Source organism: Empidonax traillii, unplaced genomic scaffold, assembly GCF_003031625.1.
Source record: "Empidonax traillii isolate 1590-97213 ecotype Southwest subspecies unplaced genomic scaffold, ASM303162v1 scaffold114:size1751661, whole genome shotgun sequence".
Taxonomy (NCBI): domain Eukaryota; kingdom Metazoa; phylum Chordata; class Aves; order Passeriformes; family Tyrannidae; genus Empidonax; species Empidonax traillii.
The window spans coordinates 1,437,488-1,458,452 of record NW_020955307.1 but is presented as its reverse complement, the minus strand read 5'-3'; the positions used below and the strand labels follow the sequence as shown (position 1 = coordinate 1,458,452).

Here is a 20,965-nt window from a genome sequence, read left to right as displayed (position 1 = left end):
AGAACTGTTTGTTCATTTTTCTTCCCTTGCAAATCCCTCTCCCCCCATCATTACTGTCTGAGGTGCCAGGCAATAATGTCACCAATATCTTACAGTATGTCCTTTTTACCACCAAGTGCAAAAACAGCATTACTAGGCAACTTGTTAGATGTTGAAAAGGCCAACTTTTCCCCAGCCCAATCTCTTCTGTGGTTTCTCAGTTGTTGGAAGTGTTTCACCTCTCTCTGAAAACAAATCAGGTACAGACAAGGACAGATAGACCTTACTCTTTGATGCTGAACCTCACTATGCTGATTTAGGGCTCCAGTGTTCCTAGTCAGCCTCCATGAGAACAGGAACCCTGTGATGGTGCTCCCTTATCCAAGAGAACATCACCTACCGAAGACAATGGATGAAGCTTGAGGCAGCAACGTGCTGAGAATCTCTTGCCATCTATCCAAAAGACACCTCCTGAGATTCCAGTCAATAACTGAAAGCAGGCAGATATTTCAAAACAACATCACATTGTGTCAAAACGTATGGCTAAGATTACTGCAGCCAACTGAACTTGATACACATCCAGAAGGAAACAGGTCTATATACAGGCATTTACTCTACAGAAGGTTCAAAGAGAGCACTGCTGCATTTTGACCCTGCTCAGATTCTTCTCTGCCATAGCACATTTGCCGACAAACCCCCGTGAGCGCCGTTGTCTCCTTCCCGCCCCGCGCTGGTGTCACCGCCCGCGGCCAGGCGGGGTTGGGGCTCGCAGAAGGACAGGCTGGCTGGAAACAGCTCAGCTCACTGACACGTGGCTGCGGGGACTGTCTTTTGCTATCAGTAATAGACAACTCTCCTGTCTAGGCAAAGAAATATGAGAGCAAAAACAGTGAAAAGGACATCAAAGTAGGGCTATTTTCCAGTTTCTGTAACTAAGGATAACACTGAAAATTCTGCTGGGAGGAGAGGAAGAAAGAAAAGATAACCTGACATGAAAATTGTAACACTGGAGTGAGATAGACCAAAGTTCTTTTCATTGCAAAGAAGTAGTCAAAATGACATCTAAATCTACACCTAAGGAAAACATTCCTTCTGCCTTGAGGTGGCCTTGGCAATACACTGTTGCAAGCAAAAAGCAGTTTACGTTTTGGAGGAAATTCAAATCAATTTAATTTATTTGTCACCTTTTAAACTTCTAGTTACTGCTTGTGGTTTTGAAGACACACACAAGGGAAAGAGCCCTTGCCTTCCAATCCCCTCACCATATCTGCTCCTGACGGGGCAACAGAGACAGCACTTGGTGCTTCCTCTGTTGGTCACAGTCCCTGCAGATTCTTCTGGCTCCCTTGTGGCACACAGCAGGCATTATGTTGGCTGGGGAGCTGGATGGAGCCTGGCAGGGGCAGCCCTGCCCTCCCTCCCTCCCTCAGCCCTTGTGAGCGCTGTGCCAACCAGGGCTGACAGCAGCATCAGTACAAGTCAATACGTGAGCAGGCAGAGCTGCAGGGAGCCCCCAAACGTCGCAGGAGCATGCCTCAGTATTGGGTTAGAAGTTATCTGTGGGTAAACACCCAGGAAAGTCTACCATTTGAACACATCTGGCACCTTCACACCCCAGCCCAGGAGCTGAGGGACACTTTGACACACAAAGCTCTTCAGGATATCCACCTTTTTGTCTGCCCTCTGGTAGCCGTTGTCAAAAATTGATTTTCATAATCGAGCTACACCAGGTCTCACCCTGTGCCACAAGCTCACACAGCTTAAACACACAAAAAACAAAGGACCATCAGCACAACCTATCCCTGGCACTCACTCCATGAACAGATCAGAGCAAGTTGACAGGTGACCTCCTAATATTGAGTTTGGTAACAATATATTTTTGTAATTAGCTCATGGAGAGCTGATGCATAGGCAAATCTGATGAATTTAATAGCTATCTCTTACATTGTACAGAGGAATTGCATGCCAGAATGCCATTAAGGCAGGACACAAGAAATGTCCAGCTTGCGTCCCTTCATCCCTGCTTCCAAAAGAAGAGTCGGCACTGCTGCTTATTATGTGCATATAGTTAACAAATAGCTTATACAGACAAGTTGCTCTTAAAACAAATCAAAAGCACATCAAGCGAAATGTGATCTAAAATAAGCCAGCAATGTTTTAGGATATCACTATTTCCCCTGGCACTTCAGGATGCTGCAGCTGCAGAAATTCCTCTAAAAAAATTCAAAAGAGCTTAAAGCTTATGCTCCCACAAAAAGAGGTTTCCAGACACAAATATACACACACACTCCATCACAGTAACCAGACCAGAACACTAGCACAGGAAAGCCCCTAGCCACACTTCAACATTTTGTTCATTTAACTGTATCAGCGAATATTTTTTTCTTGCTTCTCAACTATGCCAGCAAAAACCTTACTGCAGAAGCCCTTCTTGTGGCTGCAAAATTTTTCTGCCTGCATAAGGTTCTTTCACAGGACCTGGTTTAAGCAGCACCAGCAAAAAAATTCCTCTTGTACCCATAGAGGCACCTCTGGAGGAAGTGGTGAGACCAGGTAACGAAAGCATGCAGGTGGGAAGTGTGAAAGCAAAGGAGAGCATTGCATCAGTCGAGCTTACATCTACAGAAGAAGGGAGGAAGTAGTAACTGCCATCATACCACGTTAGTGCCAGCAGAAACTAAACTGCAAAGTCACAACACTTCTACAAGAAGTAACAGCAAGAAAACATTGCAGCAGGTCAGACTGACCAACTTTACTTTGATAGAGGTGACATTTTCTTTTCTATTTGGATTTTTGTGTCATGTTTTGTGTAATGTTTAATCTTGAGAAACAAACATTGCCTGAAAACATAAGTGTAAGCCATTCCATTTGTCAAATAGATACTAATCCTATTCCCCTCAAGAGATAAAGTGTCAGTTGTGTTAACTGTTTCACTACTGATAAGATACTTGCACCATTTCTTTGCTAAAACCTACCTCAACTCCAAAACACCCGTAAAAGCCCCTTAGAAGCAAAACCATCCATGTATTCCCCATCCAGTAAACAACTTTTCCACTCTTCCTAATGAGCATCCTTATAATACAGACTCATCCTGACTACATGGAAAGTACTCAAGACTAAGAATAGAGAAGTGGCAGTTAGAAAACAACAAAAAAATTTAAGACAGATTCAGTAAACTTCTAAAGATTTGCTTGTCTGTGTTTCCACTCAAATCTAAATCTTTTCTGTGCTCCCTCCCTTTGTTTTTTTAAACCCCAGATCTGCTGCAGGTTATCCAGCCTGCCACATCACATCAACACAGAAACCAGTAAGGCCTGGCTGCAGAATTTAGGTCAGCTTGTCTGTGGAGTACATAAGGTCTTGCACACAGCCATGAATTTCCTAGTAATGCTTCAATAATCCCTCTTCATCCTGCTATGCAGCTATTTCACTAGTAGCTGCTAGCTTTCCTCTAACTCCCCAACAAAGACTCTCCACAGGAGGGATGTTTGCAGGCAAATGAGCCACTATCTCTTCCTTGGGAAGCAGGAAGTTGGTTGTTGAATCAAATAAATGCTGGTTCTTATTTCCCAAGACCAAAAAAAAAAAAAAACCTGAATTATTCCCAATGCCTGCTGGAAAGAGACTCCCTTTTCTTAACCACACAAAGAAAGATATAGTCAGACAGAGACGGAAATTGCCTCTAGCACATTAGGAATAATTTTCTTAACAGTTTATTTAAACAAATCCTCACTGCTTCCACCTGAGTGAATAAATTCAAAAAATAACAAAAACATGAGTAATAAATTCAGACAGTCTAAGCAACAGATGCTGGTATTTCTGGAGAGAAAGCATCACTTGAGGTAAAGAAACACTGCCCCTTAAAAGAATTCTTCCCTCTAAAAGTGAGCTTCATGCCACTGCCAACCCAAGCCCTCATAAGCAGTAGCCTGGTTCTTAAGGAATCTCTAAGGGTACATAAAAATACGCAAAATATCTTCAGAACATGGTCCTCAGAGCAGAAGTCCCACATAAACTGGAAGATAAAGTTACGTAAGGAAAAAACCCAAAACCAAATGAAATACAAAAAATCAAAACCTTTAACTTCTCTGTCTTCATAGAAGATGAGCCCAACTAAATCTGAAGTATGACAATCTGAAAGATGCGAAGGCAAGAATAAATACCAGTTTCCAGGGACAGTTACGGAAATCTCAACAAAAGTTAGCAAGCTGACAGTCAGTTTTGTCTTAAAACCCATCAGCCTGATACCTCTCTGTGCTCCATGGTTCCCACGTAACACCGTGCTCCTCAAAAGCTGGCACTTAAGTCTCCCTACTAGAAGAAAGAATAAAGCTGAGGAAAAAAACTCTTCCCCTTCAATTGCTCTTCAACATTCAAACATTTTTTAAGAGCATTCCTAGTCCACGCTTTCCAACTCACGTCAAGACTGAAAACAGGTAGTTGCAAACACACACTGAGCTGTACTGCACGTTAGATGTGTAAATCAAATACCCCAGAAAACATCTGTTTATGTTTACCTCAGTTCTGTTACAGTACTCAGACATATAATATGCACCCATGCTAGGCCCACAGATGATGTGGCTGTCCTTACTGGGCCACTATTGCATCACACGTGTTAGCAAAACCTTTTAAGGAACTATTTTTATAACTAACGATCATCCATAACTTCAACTTGGCATCAGACAACTTTTCCCATTACTGGCTCAGTACCTGATCAGGCTGTGCTTCTCCACCTTCCTCCTCTGGCTTCAGCTGGGCTGAGTGCTGGCTCCTGAAGGCTCCAGTGACAGGAATACCAAGCTAGGCTCTGATGGTCACTTTCTCATTTTGACAAGCACCACAGACTCTTCCTGTATGAAAATAAACTGCTGTGAGTAAAACTGGCCAAATAAAGTGTTCATGGTAGCAGGGTGTCAGAGGAATGCCACTCTGCAACACAGAAGCAGAATGTTAGTCATCCTTTTGCTGACAGCACTTCATCTCTGGGGAAGACTTAACACATCCTTACTTTAATAATTTCAGAACTACTCTAAATGAGTTGTCCTGTTCTTGAAGAGTGTGGATCCCAAACCAGCAATTTGTCATTTCCCACATATTTTCTTAAAAATATTGCCTTCTCCTAACTTAACCAAGAACACTGCTATTTCTGCTTCATCACTTCCCTACACCACCACAAAAGCCAGACCCGCACCCAACAACGCGGTAGCTGCACCCTGCGTGTGCTACACAGAAACACTCTGATCATACCTGAACTGCTGCATTACAGCAGCACACCAGCCAAGCAGACCATCTTGAGTCAATGGAAAAACCTCAGGAAAACACCTCTATCCTCAGGATGAACAAAAGAGAAAAGGAATGGAATTCTGCCCCTCCCTCTTCAACCCAACCAGCCAACACTCAGCATGGCTGCCTCCACCTCCAGACACCCAGAGGCTCCAGAGCTCTGCAGAGCCCGCAGATGGAAAGCAACAACTCAGCAAAATGAACAGCCAGACTCCAGCAGGTAATTCATGAATATTTATTTTAGTTTGTCACTTATTAAGTATGCCTTGTTATAAATCAAGTATTTTACAGTAATTGCCTCCAATCAACAAACACAGGGAAAGCTGCTACGTAAACCAAATCTGCTCCATATCCAAAATGAGTCCCCTGGCCACAGGCAGGATGTACGTGACTCTTGGTGCACAGCTGGCTCCCTTGCTGCCCTTCATGTGTCTCTCCTGCCCTGGCTGCACCCCAAGGCCTTCCCAGCACCACCGATCACAGCATGCTGTGCCAAGGTGCAAACACCAGCACAGCAGGTGCTCACTGCAAGGACAGCAAGCCCAGGTACACAGTACAGGTACAGAGGCAGCTCCCAGTGTGGAGGACGCTCCACAGCCAAGGCTCAAAGGCAGGGACAACCAGTTGCATCCCCTGCTTCAGCCACCAGCCCCTAGCCCAGCAGCAGCTGCAGCAGAGTGCAGGTCTGTGCCCAGCACCAAGTGCAGTGCACTCACCCACCTGAGCCGCTCCCTAACCACTGCAGCAAATAATGAAAACCAACCTCCTCCACACACATCTCCCTATTCAATTTTTTCTGAAGCTTTTTCAGGGCTGGCACCCACTGGCACTCAGAAGCACATAGGAACAAATCCCGTGTCAGGTTTTCCACTGAGAGCATTTTAAAGGTCAGCAGGAACCTGCTGTTCCAGGTTTCTTCTTAGCAGTGGAGACCCAGGATGGGGAAGACATTGTCAAATCCTCAAATAAAATATGCCTCTTATAGAATTTTCTTCTTCAAAGGGGTCAGGGTGGTCAAGTGGTCTCAGGAGAAGTAAATCCCTTTACGCAGCATTCATCACCAGAACTGGAAGTTTTTTTAAATACTTGGAGGAAAAAAGCTGTGACTAGATAATTTCCAGTCTATTGCAAGTCAGCTTCAGAACAGACTTCTGGATGGTACTTGAGGTCTAACAGAAAATGCTCTCATAGCCACGGGGTCATTCACCTGTTTCTGTAACTTTTTTTTTCACAAGGTCAGAGATCTACCTAGGAAAGGCCTAAACAAAGCTCACCACACACACCAGTGCCTCCTCAGCAGCCACCCCAAAGGCAAGAAAGAGTTTCTGAAAAGAAGTCAAAGGCATTCCCACTTCAAAGTAGGAGAGCGGTGTTTTTTCACAATGTATCAGCACTAAGGAAAGATGTCAGGAGAGGCTAAACAGCACAACCACTACACTTGCTAAGGCATGGACAAACAGGAGAGTTTGTCTTCAAGAGGAGACACAGTCTGAAAGACTGCTCAAGTCCATCACCACCACCCTCCCCTTCCCAGAATAGGCTGAGCACATGGGTTGGATCACACCTGGTGAAGATGGAGGGAAAGAAATGACAAAACATTTATTAAATTTTGGTCTAAAACAAACAAAATAAACCACAAACCAAACAAAAAAACAGCCTGAAGCAGAAATTCTTACATAAATCATGGCCAAGACCAGTGAGGGAGTCTTCCCCGCAGTTCTTGCAACGAAAATTCTCATGGACTTTGTTCTCAATCCCATTTGACATATTCTCTCAATGCTACTTCTTTCACCTCCCTCTCCCATTTTTGAAGTGACAACCTCAATTTATTAAAACAAAGCAACATCTTTCTTATAGGAACATCTGCTCTGATACAAGAATACACACACACTGGTCTAGTCAATATGTGGAACAGTGGGTATGAAGGAGATAAAGAGAAGTGATACATGTGCTCCTTATTGAAACCTAGTCCCCTCTGGCATTCATTCCCTTCAATACCTTCTTTCAGGGCCCTACAGCATAGGAAAGACTTACACCCCATTTACACTGGGGTGTTGGCATCAACCAGTGCCAATTTTATCTGAATCACAGCCAGGCACTTGGCAGTTCAGGCATAACACGTGCAACCTCCAAATGCCGCGTCCTATATACTGTAGCCTACATGTAGCTGCCTTCATTTGCACAGTCACCTGATCAAACATCTTTTCCACTAAGGAAAACAATACTTCTGATGCATTGAAAAGGGACTGCGTTTAACAGAGAAACAATCATTGCTAATAGAATGAAAAAACAGACCACGCACTTAGAGCAAATTATTATGAATTCTGTAAAGAAAGGAAAAGGGAAATCACAGCATTCTGGAGAAGTAGAGATTTGAGGGAATAAAAACAAAAACCACCTCAGCTAATTAAATAAGTGAAGCAGTTCCAGTCATTAGAGGTTTAATTTCAGCACAGCTGAGTAATTATCAATTCTACATGTATCTCCAAATACCTAGACAACAGCAGTCATTTGACAATCACTTCAGCTAAAACACCATGCTGCTGCATAAGAAAAAGAACAAACCACCACACAGGAAAAGTGCCATGCCATCAAGAGAGAAAGCCCAGGACAGAAACCTACTGTAGAAGTATTGTCAAAAGTAGCATGTAAACTAACCAGATAAATATCAAATTTTGTTGCCATCTCTGAGTGAAGTTTTGCAATCAGCTGAAGCTGATCTGTGGCCACTCTGCTACTTAACATTCCCACTCTCTCCCCTGGTGTGTGCCTGCGAGAGGCATCTTGCCCTAAGCTGAACTTCCCCTTTCAACAGTACTGCAAGCTCAAATTTGCTCCAGTTGGTCTTGAAACCACAGTCCCTTTGGAAAGCACCTTAGGCATTGCTCCTACTCCACGGGAGGGTACAGGATCTGCCGAGTTCATTGCCCGCTCCAGGGCCTCAACACAGCTTTTCACATGACACCCAACATCCCCTTTATTTCAGGAGCTCCCTGTAATTCCTTCCTTCTCTTTGTAGCCACCTCCTCTTCCCCTCTCCATGAGTTGGGCTGTGTGTAAACTTCTTCCTGCTTCCTCTCTTCTGCTGCAGAAGGCAGGAATATAACCAAGACATCAACAAATCAAACCTTGCTGGTCAAGGAAGCAGAACTTCTACAGGTAACTTGGTGTTTGACCCACAGGCAATAGGAGAGGGGGATGCTGCTGGTAGCTCTGGTATTACGTTCTTTAGCAGGCAGCAAACCAGATCTAAGATCTTACAAGTTCAGGCAGCAGTCAGGTAAATAATCAGACACTGAAGAGCTCTTAACACAGATGAGGTGACAGAATTCAGCAGCTATCAGAGTGTGGAAGGCCATCATCCTATCTTCATTCACAGAAGAGCAAAGAAGGAGCACTCTGCTCCTTGCACTGACCAGCTGCACATGGCTGTGCCCAGGCTGCTCTGGGCCACTGTGCACATGGACAGACTCCAATTTTACAATACAAATCAGGCACCTGCAAAATCATAAGTCAAAACCAGGCTTGTACCAAGTTAACCCATAAGCTTTAGGTACCCATCACATTTGCTGTAATGAACACAGGGGTCTGTGTTATTTTGCAACAGGTTTTCAAGCTGAGTGCAAACTGGGAGAACTTGGCCATTCCACTGTGAGCAGGAAAGCGCCGTTTCTAGGATGAGATGCCCTCAGTCAAACAAACAGAATTCATACACTTTCCACATGCACAACAGCATACAGATCCTCCTGCTTTATGATTTTTATATTTACTCATATTTAGCAACTTTATTATCTCCTTTTCTTTGCCACACTGTTACTGTTTTATTTTGTATTTTTACTTGCCTCTCATGTTTTTATTTTCAGTCTTTACTGTCTTTGTTCTCCTGTAACTCTGGCCCCAGTGGTTTCTTTCTTTAAAAGTCTGTTTTGGGTTAAACTGACCAATGCCAATAAAGACACTCTTAAATTCACCTTTAAATCTAGGTACATCTTCAATAAACTTACATTAAAAATAAACATAGCGTAAACACAAATTTTATACACTGGAAATATAATCTTGTCCAAACGAGCACATTTTTCATTCTCCTGATTTATTATTTATACAGTTTTGTCTCTCTCTCAGTCCACTCCTTTTTCCAAGAGCCACTTTTCCTCTATTATTCTTCTGTTAGACACTTTCCTACCTACTTTCCATTGGGACACCAGCAGTGATTAAACTCACATTTTCTGCAGCACCAACAAGCATTAATGCATCTGCATTCCTCTACCTCCTTGTTTGCAGAACCTACAGATTTGTTGTCAGAAGGACAGGAAAGGAGACAAGCAGAACTATCAAGCCTGTCTTCCCTTGCCAACAAGGTAACACTGTGAAGGAATTTAATATGGGTTATAAAATAACAAACATTACTTTAAAAACTTTGCACTTTACTCAAGTGCAAAGTTTCATTTCCCTTTTTTTAGTTTCTCTTCTAACCTAGGTACGTTAGGTTTTATTTCTTAATTTAATTAGTCAGAAAGCAAGTACGTAAAAGTTTCTGGATGGCAGCCATTGAGAGGAACCCTGTATGTAAACTTCTCAGTTTGTATTTTTAAACACCAATCAGATTAACCGTGAAGTCTGGTTCCTCCGAGCATCTTTGATGAAGGCAATTGCTAATGCATGTGGAAAGTGTGTAACCATAGTGGTGCTTGGAAACAAAGCAAGAAAGCGCACTATCTCTAACACTTCTCACACAAATTTCACTGCAAAGACTGTCAGACCAAAGTAATTCCTACCCTGCCTTTCCATAATCTGTACACAAACTACCATTTCCAAATATTCAATATGGACTTCTTTTTTAATTATTCACTGACATTTGCATTGGTTTAGTGGACAAATTTACACTGAACAATCCAAATGACATCAGCTTAACAATGTGTTCCTCTGTGCAGGACTGCAAAGGCAACAAAATGTCTATTACACAACACTTCTGTATAAAATATTAATATTAGCAGAGGAAGCTTTGGAACTGAAAGGTTATTTTAAATGATTAACAAATCAGTGGTGTATAAGCTTCATTATTTAATCAGTGTATTTGAGACAGACAACAAACCATACATTTTATTGACAAAATATGACAAAATCAACTTTTTACGTGCACACATGAAAATATATCCATCTCTAGCACACACAGCTTTAGCAAGCCTGTAATAGGGTAATTGCAGGCATCAGTGTTTTTTATACAACTTATCACACCAAGGGTGTAAGTTTCCTTTCCTTCCTATCCTGCAACAACTGAAAAAGAGATAGGTATTCAGACTCATATTCATGTACACATACGCACTTGTCTTCTTAGAGCTGTAATCCCAGGATGGAAAAAAGTAAAGTGCTTCAAACAAAGTCCACACAAAAAAACCCATTGTTTTTAGCAATCGTGTTGGTATCTGTGGCATTGGCCAGACCTGAAAACACTAGAGGTGTGGCAGCCCTGGCTTCTGTAGAACCCAAAGGCATCAGGAATACCTTTTATAGAGAAACATATCTCAGTGCTGACTTGTAAAGAAAGAAGTTCAAGGGAAGAAAAAGAGACAGCCCTACATCTTGGCTGAGACTTTGTAGCCATCAGGTTACATGGGAACAGGTAAGAGCCTGTCTTGCTGCTTTATCACAAGGGCTATGAAGAGCCTTCGTGTTCAGCTCTTTCCTTTCTCTGTGTACCTTTGCATAATGAATCCAGGGATGGGGTTCATCTAGAGTATCACTGGTCTCCAGTAGATGTCTCATGGTATTTATAAGCTCCATGTAAGTGTCACAGGTGTATCTGTTGCTAATACAGCAACAGACATCTGTATTTAGTCAGCGTCATCCATGGTCTAACCATACAGGGGAAACTATCAGGAAATGTGACCTAGAAAAATTCTGAGCAAGTGAATAGAAAGATTTTACAACTCCAGTTTGGGAATTGTGCAATTTTTTTTTTTCTTTCAAATTTATAAGCACAGCAAACAGTTTGAAGAGATATTTGACTGGAAGAGGTAACGACAGCATTTGATGATCTGTTATGCCCACCCCTTGGGTCTGAGAAATCTTCTATTGCAACTTTCTGGTCTTCAAAGGAGACCTTCATAAGACAGAACACCTGAGATGACTAACTTTTGACAAAAAGACCACATACAGAGAGGGTGCTTTTTTTTTTTTGAACACTAACAAGGAGTAAGGCAGATCACAAGAACCAGACCATTTCCTCTTCTATTGATCACTCAATACAAAATGGAAGACCATGATGAATAAAGGCAAATACTATCCTCACCCACTACTGACAGTCACATGCTTTCAGATGGGTTATTTTTTTTCCTGCTTCTTAATCAGTTACCTTCAACTAAAAAAGGCTCTCTGAAAAGAAAAAATCTGAGCAACAACTATCTTTCCTCTGTCTCTAAGAGTGGCTGTATTTTACACCATGATTGCTTCTCGAGTCTTGAATATCACAATCTCAGAACAAATCCCTTCTGAGGAAAGAGCTAAAGGGGAAAAAAGGAAAATTAGTTTTGAGGCTACACATACAATGTGGTTTTGTATCCTGATTTATACTTGAAGAGGAGGAAGAAGAAAAACAAAGGTGTTTCTTTTAAAATAGTTCCAACAAATGAGTCCTTGGACAGCCATACTCTCTTCCCATGCTACTGCTTTCTTCCAAGTGTTGGGCAAAAGTGGCATTTTGCTGGCTTAATTCCAAGAAAACAAGCTTTCTCCTTCCAAAGATATCTCCCTGAACACTACGGTAGCTACTACATGAATGTCTTTTAGCTTCTCTTCCTATCCATTTCCTGAAGGGGGACAGGAACCTGTTCTTGCAAGACTGGAAGAATACAACTGAAAGGAACATAGAAATAAGTGAAAAGACCTTCATTTCTTATAATTAAATAAATTTGTGGTGAGAGAAAGATTGAAGCAGTGTCAGTTCAAATTAACGATGTGGAAATTAGTACTACTGATGGTATTAGTGAGTGCCAACTTGACTTGTGACGCACTTTTCTTTTTAACATGCCAAACCCGAGATGATTCTCAAGAAGTTAAACACTAGAAATACTGGCTTTGTTATGTCCTAAATTTGTTTGGAATCTCTGAGGGAAAAAATTGTTTGGCAAGCAATCATTAGTACCTATTCTTTATTATACAGTTAAAAGAAAATTGCATTCAATTCGCCCAGACCAAAAGATCTTGAGCCAAACCCATCCTCAGTGCAAGCAAGTCAAACTTTTAAAAGTATAGCTCAAAGTGTTCTCAAGGTGAGAGGCACAGAACAGCTTTGAAATACTAACTACAATCTCTTTTGTAAAATAAAATGCGAGTAGCTGCTAGAAAACTGTATTTCACAAAAAACCTTCTTCATATCTCAGCCCTGTGTAGGCCCACAGCACCTCAATATCATGGCCAAGAATGAACACTTTCGAGATCAAGCCCTTTATTGTGATCCTAGAGAGCCTCATGCATCTGTGTGAACCCATGAAACAACACATATGTGGAAAATCAATCATGCACTTAAGTCTTTGCATGGTGAAGTCTATAGACTTTTCACTTCTTGTTATATTAAAAAAATGTTTAAAATGTCAGTTATGCAAAAGCACAGACAAGTCTTTATCTAACTGTAAGGTTTCTACGGAAAAATATTTCCACGTTTCTTAAATCATCAATAGCTTTTTATTTTTATGTTGGCTAGGATATAATCTTCCCACCACCAAGAGACATAAATTAATAAATAAAACAGAAAGGAAAAAAAAAAGGAAACAAAAGGAGAACTGTGCAGCCTAATTTCAATGCTACCAAGAAACGGAGAAATTTAAACAGCAGAAACTGAAATGTTTTGTTCTTTCCACCTAATGTTACTATGTTATTATTTGTAACATTTGAGTAAAACATAAATACTGCTAATTGTGTTTTATGAATATTTAGGGATCTACAGCAATTTTATGAATTAACTGAAAGATAAAAACTGCTTTTTTTAAAGGAAATGAAAAACCTTCAGAGTTCGTTAGATTGTAAAATACTAACTCTGGAACTCCCTTTTTTTTTTGCACTCAGTTGAGAAACTTGTTTACTGAGTTCTATCATGTTCCTCCATTTGTGACTCAAGCTATTTCTCAGCAAAACAGCCGTCAACAGCTACACACTGATAAAGTGTTTTAAGCCTCAGAACACTAATTCGTCCTCAGTAATCGCAGTATCCATGTACCTGCATCAAAACCCTTCTCCAGCTCTTAGAGGTGCAACGGGAGACCCTGGGCTGATGTGCTGAGTCAGCACTCTGCCCATAAGGCATCCCAAGCCAACTTACAAGTACACCACAAAAGCAGGACCTGACACAGCAGCTGGTGCCGAAAGAGAACACACAAGGGGAAAGAAACTCAGCCAGTGGTACAGGGCTTGATTTAAAAGCCCCTTACTCCCACTGGCTTTAGCAGACTTTGAATGGGACCTCAATGCACAGAAGGAATGGGAAGACCTAGAGAATATAAAAGAACCAACTTCAGTGTAGGAAATTTTAATAGAGTCACTTTTGATAAAACTGCACCAAGCCACAACATGTACAGTTGCAAGTGCTTCCTCCCTATCCAAGCATGCAGCCAAGAAAGCTGTCCACACACAGGAGGCACAGTTTGTCATACCACCACTTATGTATTGCTAACCAAGAGAAGGAGGCTTGTCTGAGGCAACAGGCACACAGAGCTATGAAGAAACTGGATTATAAGAACGATATTTCATGTGTACAGCTATGCGTCAGGGCAATGTACACTAGTTAATCTTTCCACGGCAAGTACTCAAGTGCTTTCACTCTCTTTGCATTGTTATTATACAGGTTTGGTCCGATTAATAATTACCTTCTTGTGACGGCAGCATGCAGACTCTCTCCATTGCTGGTACTGTTGAGTTAGAATTCCTTCTCCAGGTCTGAACACACTGGACAGATTACTGTCCCCTGAAGGATGTCAGGACTGGTACGGATATCTATTGTGCATACCTGGATCTTACAGAATAAATGACAGCTTAATGCTGCTCCCCTCCTCAAGTTACCTCACATAGCCGTTGTAAACTTTGAATCTTTGTATCAAAGTAATCACAATAGCAAATAACAGCATCTATTTATTATTCCCTGATATTATATGCAAGACATAGAAAACATAACAGACAAGTGTTTTTCACACTAAGCAAGATACAGGTTTACTATAGTAAGTACAAGTATACTATAAATGCAATGCTTGCCTAGAGACACAGGAGAAAATTGTGTATAGTAAAGAAAATATAGCCGTGGTAGCATATTCCTGTGTCAGGACCTCATAAGTCAGTTTCAACTAACAATAAAAGGCTTATAGGGCATTTGTAAGGCACAAAGAATGAATAGGATCCTGGCCTCTGAGTACGACTTGGTGAATTAAGATGACAATCAAGAGACAATAACACAACACTAACCTTCTGTAATACCAATCTTTACCCTAAGTTTGAAGAAAGGGGGTTTCCTCTGCCTGTAGGAAGAGGGAAGGGGAACACCCCCCCCCCAATAAAAACAAAAAATACCACCAAAAAAAAGAAATAAAAAAAGGAAGAAAATAACACAGAGAAAGGTACTTAGGTACACCATCTGAGAGTGCTTTTTTGATAGCTCAGAGCTGCAGGTTTAATATCTCAGCATTGTTTCTGCGAATTTCTCACATCCTAAACCCCTGTCTCATGAACAAGGGGGCACAGCCATTCCCCACCTTCAGTTTTAGAGGCAGAAAAGATGATCCTTTGCTATCATGGCTGACAGACATAATGCTGAAAAAACCCAACATATTTCTCTAGTTTTTGAGCTTTTGTAAAGCTGTAACTGACTCACGAGTAGCAGGTACCCCCAAGTGCTCTCTATACCAATAGCTAAGTCAAGTAAACATCACTTTCAGCACCACCATTACAGGAAGTACTGCTAAGACTTATTCCACCAAACAACAGGCTAGTTACCACTACCGTCCTCCATTTTCAAGTCTGAGTAACCTACCTCATGGCTCTTATAAACTGGGAGGGTCCAGAGGAGAAACTGCCACGGGCTGCTGGTGTACAGTACACGTAGAGCTTGCATCCCCCTCCCCGTGACCGCAGACCAGCTTCCCTAAAGGATGCTGGGCAAGTCACAAGCCTTCTGCGCCTGAATTCGTGTTTGTTTAACAGCAGTGGCAGCACTTGTAACGGGGAGGGGGGAGAAATGGAGGCTGCAAGACAGGAGCTGCTGTACCAGGCTCAGGGATCCTAAAGGAGCAGGAGACAGTATTGCCACGTATTGGGGAGCAGGGGGAAGGGAGGAGACGCGCCTCGAAGAAACAGAGATGGCTATCTGATAAGGGCTGGTTTTATCCTGAAGATGTGCTTTATTGACTGGCTTGGGCCGTTTAATCTGCGTGTGCTGCAACACCAAGCACAGTTGACCCCACACAAAAGCCGCACAGCTGGCGGCCCCCACCCAGGCCGGATCCCACCCCAATGGCCTCGAAAGGGGCTCGCTGTTCCATCTGCATTCCCCAGCAGCACGCTGCACTCCCAGACCCGCAGCCGGGCCGGCCCCGCTGTCTCCACTAGCCCCCCGCACACGCGGGCACGTCCTGCGTGGATGCGCATCCCGCGGGAAGCGCCGCGACGAGCCGCAGCCGCCCCTCGGCGTCCCACCGGCAGCTGCGCCCCTGAGCCACACCGGCGCTGGCAGCAGCACCAGCGAACCAGCCCAGGCCGGTCTGCACGCAGGAGAAAAAAAAAAAAAAAAAAAAAAAAAAAAAAAAAGGAAAAAAGGAGAAGAGAAGCGCGACGGAAAACGCGGGGAGCGAGCGGTGCGGGTGCCGATGCCGCCCCCTCCCCGCGGCCCCTCCGCCGCCTGCCCGCCCGCCCGCCCCCCGTGCCTGCCTCACCTCAGGGAGGGCTCCGCGGGCTGCGGACCCCAAGAGCGCCCGGCCGAACCGAGCCGTGAGTGCGGCGGGAGCGCAGACCTTCTCCGCGCGGTCACTGCCGCGGCGCTGCCATGCGGGCGGGCAGAGCAGGGGGCGGCGGGCAGAGCAGGGGGCGGCGGGCGGGCTGGGCTCCGAGCGGCTCCGGGCAGCTCCTAGCAGCGCCCTGCAACGCGCACCCGCATGGCTCGGCGAGCGGACAGCACCGGCTGCCGGCGGCGGCGGGGCCGGGCGGGCGGGCGGCGGCCAATGGCTCCCGCGGCGCCGCGCATGTGAGGGGAGGGGAGGGCCGGGCTGGGCCAGCCCCGCCCGCCCCGCGCCCCCCGCGCAGCCGCCGCGCTCAGGTGCCCGCGGGCCCCGCGCCCTCAGGGACGGGGCGGGGGTCAGGCCGGTCCCCGCGCGGGGACGCCGGGAGGTGTCCGCGGGGCGCAGCGGGAGCGAAAACGCCCGGTGGCAAAGCCACGGGGTTGTTCTCGTTGTGCAGGTAAATGAAACCTAGTGCGTGAGGTAAATAAAACAGCCACAAGTTCAAATTGCGTGGTTTAATTACTAAAATATTACCTGGGGGGAGAAAAAATTGCAGGGACGGATCCCTCCCCGACGGCCCCAGAGGCTGAACACAGCAGGCTGAGGAAGAAGCCGAACTGACCCTGATCTCCACCCAGAAATCCATTAGAAACTTTTTCCCTCCTTTAAGTGAAAAAACATCGATATCCTGAAGTACTTGTGGAACACTGACCCGACAACTGACCAGATCTGCGTGTCTTTTTAATTAGAACTAGATGTAACCTATTATGTTCAAAACTACATTGGTTTTGATCAAGAATGGAATTAAAAAAAAAATAAAAAAAAGATACTCATCTTTTCCAAATTTTATTTCCTCACCATGATTTCTAGGAACTGGAGGAGATGGGAACTGATCTTTTACAGCTCGTTCAAAATAGCTTTATGGCCCTTTAAAGATTGAGAATCTCCCCTTTATATTTTTAGATGCATTTTTAATCAGACCTTCTGGTCTAAATGACAGAAGTATCTAAGGCTACAAATAAAAGCACTTCTTAGCAGCAATTCACTTCTGAGACCAGAGAAAATCAGGCCAGCTTGTCCTGCTCTCAGCTGTTCAGCACTATTTTCATACCAGAGTTTTCATCTGGTGGAGAATTTTAGCAGAGCTCAAATTTAGTCTAATGAGCTGTCAATTATTTTAAGCTTTGATTTTTAATATCTTCATTTGGCCTTTTAGTTATTTTCTTCACTGAGATTATCATCGATTATGTTACTTTTGGCCAGCATTTTAGACCTTACTGTTTCTTCAATAAGGTGAATTTATTATCTATTTATTTACTTCTGCTCTGACCCAGTGGCCAAGCCACATAGGGTATGTAATACTGGGGCTCCACAGCAAGGGAGACAGAGATAAAAGCAGTCCAATCTGGTAAACATCAAGGCAAGTGAAAACAGATAATAACAAGAGCTGCTGGCTGGGAAATCCTGACTCAAAGGCAGCTGGCAGAGAAATTCAAGCGGAAGAAAAAGGATTTTTTCAGATGCCAGAGCTGGTCAGAGCTGGCTGAATCTACATTCACTCAGCAATCAAGACACACTGCCAAGCTGAGGCACACCAGCAAAACAAACAAATAGCTCTGGGGACTTGAGAGAGAAGACACCTGGAACTGGGCAGATCCAGATCCAATTAAGATTCCCTTTCTGACGGGACAAACACAAGTGTGAAGAACTTACCTCCTACAGAACATACGCTGGGTTACTTGTTTGTTTTGGTTTCTTTTTTACTTGTTTTGATATGTATTTAAAGGTAACACAAAGGAGTTTTAATTTAAAACTCTCTACATTCCTCCCTTTCAAACTTCTCTAGCAGAGACCTCTCCCACTGTGTCAGGTTTGGTCTTCCCTGGGCTCAAGCCTGAGTGGTTTTGGGCAGCTCTTTCTAGATTGTTGTTTCTGGCTCTGATTACCTCAGACATGCTGAGGTGGGACAGAAGAGAGAGGAGGGGAGTTAAAAACCTGAAAGGGCTCCATTTGTGGCAAATATACATTCCAGCTGTTCTGTTATCCTGCTGTAGTCTATAGGGCTGTTTCAGCAGAAGTACAAATCAGCCAACTCCAAGTTACTTCATGTGATAAAAGAGATGCCAGGAAAACAGAGGCAGTGGGGGGGGGAAACGGCTTCTTTCTGCCTGCACAGTTTTGATGCTGGCCCTTTATAATTAAAATAAACTAATATTGTTATTTTGATGTATAGCTCAGAGGACTGAATTAGTGATTACATTAACAAGCAATAGCAATGCAGCCATATGCCTCACAGGATAAATTAATCCTGTTTGTTTTTACAACTACATTTTAGTTTCAATTTTTCAAATTCCATAACCTTGACTAGCCAAATATGTCATATTTTTCAACCTTATTGTTATTCCCATTCTCACATAATTTAAAAATTTTAGAAAAATCAGCCCCCTAACAGAGTTACAGCTTTGGCCAGGCTGAAAGCTGACAATTTATTCTGACATAATTTCCAGTTCTTTCCTTCTTTCACTCAAACAGCTGTCCTATGCATCTCAGTATGCCTGCTTGATGTTGTCCAGTGGGTGTCCAAGTTCATTCCAAGGGAGCCAGGTGCAAAAGGGACACCATCAGAAGGTGAACATAAGGAAGAGCCAGTGCCAAAAATAGAGAGTGCCAGTGGTTTCTTGGAAAACAGTGCGGAAATTCCATACCAGGAAATATTTCAGTCCTGGCTTCGAGTGGGCTGACAAATTTTTCTCCCAAGCAAATTTAAGATGAAGGGGAATCTTAATATTGTAGATTGGACAAGATGACCTTTTAAAAGTCCCTTCCAACCCAAACTATTCTATGATTAAGAAGTTAAGGAGCTAGTTACTTGGGAAGAAGCGTGGATGGCTACATAGAAGTCAGGGAACTGACTTTCCCCTCTCCAGAAACAGGGCAATTTGTCTTCATGGAATGGGCAAAGCTTGAAGGGGAAGACCTCGGTTGAAATAAGGAGAAGGATGCATGAGTCATTTCACTTGGCTACTGGCCACCTGTTCTCAAGAAAAGGGTTTCTAAGTGCTGAGCAGTTCAGCCTGTGGTGTTCATCCAGGACATGGGCAGGGAGATGGGGCTGGGGATCCAGTCAGACTTGTCAGCCCCCATCTGCCACTTCCCATCCACTCATCCTCTCACCCACTGGTGCCCCCGCTGTGTCACGCACCCTGCCACAGCAGCAGTGAGGCTGACTTTCCAGGCAAAATTAGGCAATGTGTTGGCAGCTGTTTCATTGCCCTGCAGTCAGATGATGTTGGCAAGGGCCTGCTTTGTGTTTGCCCACATCTGGCTGAGCCTCTTGCATGGAGAGTCAATCATGGGGTGAGGGGTTCAGGGCCTCTGCTCTTCCAGAGAGGAGAGGAAGAAAAGCCTGTCACCCAAGGGCTGTGATGCTGCACTGCAGCACTGCTCAGTCTGCCCCATCACAAGGACACAAAGTCAAAGCTTTCAAAAGTCCAACTAAGTTATGTCAGTCAATCCTCCTTTAACTACCATTTTACTAACAATCCCAAAGATACTGAAGAAAAACAAAAAAGCATGTTTTTCCACTGTAAAAAGCATTGCAAAACTTTGTCCCTATCATGTTGTGTTACCACTTTTTCTGAAGACACTTCACTGTTATGCTTATTTTCAAACACCTGGCACAGCAGCTTCTGCGCTACAAGCACAGTGACCTTTGGAGGCCTTGTAAGCCAGCCTGCTCTGCTCCAGAGCTGGGACTCTCCCAGCTTCTGAAATTCCTGGCTGGAAAAATATCACTCCTTACCTTGTCTTTGTGCTGAAAAGAGAAGGGCCCTCTATGTCTTAATCATCATGAGAATAACCATATTATATAAACAGCAGTTTCTTCTTCCTCCTAATTATGTCCAGAACTCCACAATGTGCTCACGAGTTCTATTTAATCTGTGATAATACAAATGCAGTCACCAACGTGCAATGTGGCTGTCTAAACATGGAACAGAGATTTGGGGGATGAGGCCTTATTCTTAGCAAGTACCTTTGTCTTTTGAAACAAGAGCAGCAGCCGTGATGGTGTTAATTGTAAGCAGTCTGTGTCATCCCACTGCAGCTCAGCAAAGTTTTTCAAGTGATGGCAGGAAAAACGCATGCTGGCTGCTTCTGATTACACAGAAGACCTGGTTTTCACGAGTTCTCACATTTCATCCAGTGGATATACCAACAGATGGCAAATCTGTTTCATTCTGTACTTATCAGTGAAGGACTATAAATTCACAAAACACACAGCAACATATGAGAGTGAGGCACGGCAGGAAGACAGGAAACTGTGCTGCAGGCAAACCTGCCCTGCAGCTTGCCTGAGCAAGACTTGAATTTGGCAGAAGCAGGAATAAGATTGTGCATTGCTTGATCAATCCAAATAGAGCCCGTGTCAGTCAGATGTAGTGCCTGCTAACACAGCATCTTCATACTCAGATTCCAGCTCAGCAGTGCACCAGGTAAGAACCACCACTGAGGTGTTGAGTACCTTCAGCTCTTTAGAGCCAGTGGGCTGGGAGGGGAGAGTTACTTTGTGTTAGTCCACTTAATCTACTTAGCTCTTCCTATTTTCCTAATTTTGCACCTTACTACTTCTATGATCTCTACCTCTTCTGCTCATCATGGTTTCCACAAACATTAAATGCTAAGCATGAGGACTGAATAGGAAATAAAAATTAAAAACCTGTCATAGTCAG

The 20,965-nt window shown here is 43.6% G+C and overlaps 1 protein-coding gene across 3 annotated transcripts in view; it reads right to left on the bottom strand.

Annotated features, from left to right (window-relative positions):
- LRRC8D (leucine rich repeat containing 8 VRAC subunit D) overlaps positions 1-16,269 on the bottom strand; it is a 53,865-nt gene extending 37,596 nt beyond the window's left edge. For 2 of the 3 annotated variants that reach the window (XM_027882903.1, XM_027882904.1), the window contains exons 1-2: positions 16,173-16,269; positions 4,690-4,829 (exon numbers count right to left, since the gene is read on the bottom strand). The gene's annotated coding sequence lies outside the window, so the exon portion shown is untranslated. Of the gene's footprint in view, positions 1-1,057; positions 1,069-4,689; positions 4,830-16,172 lie in introns of those variants that run through there. The other variant, XR_003571128.1, reaches the window with a different exon arrangement.
- Positions 16,270-20,965: the final 4,696 nt, after the last annotated feature.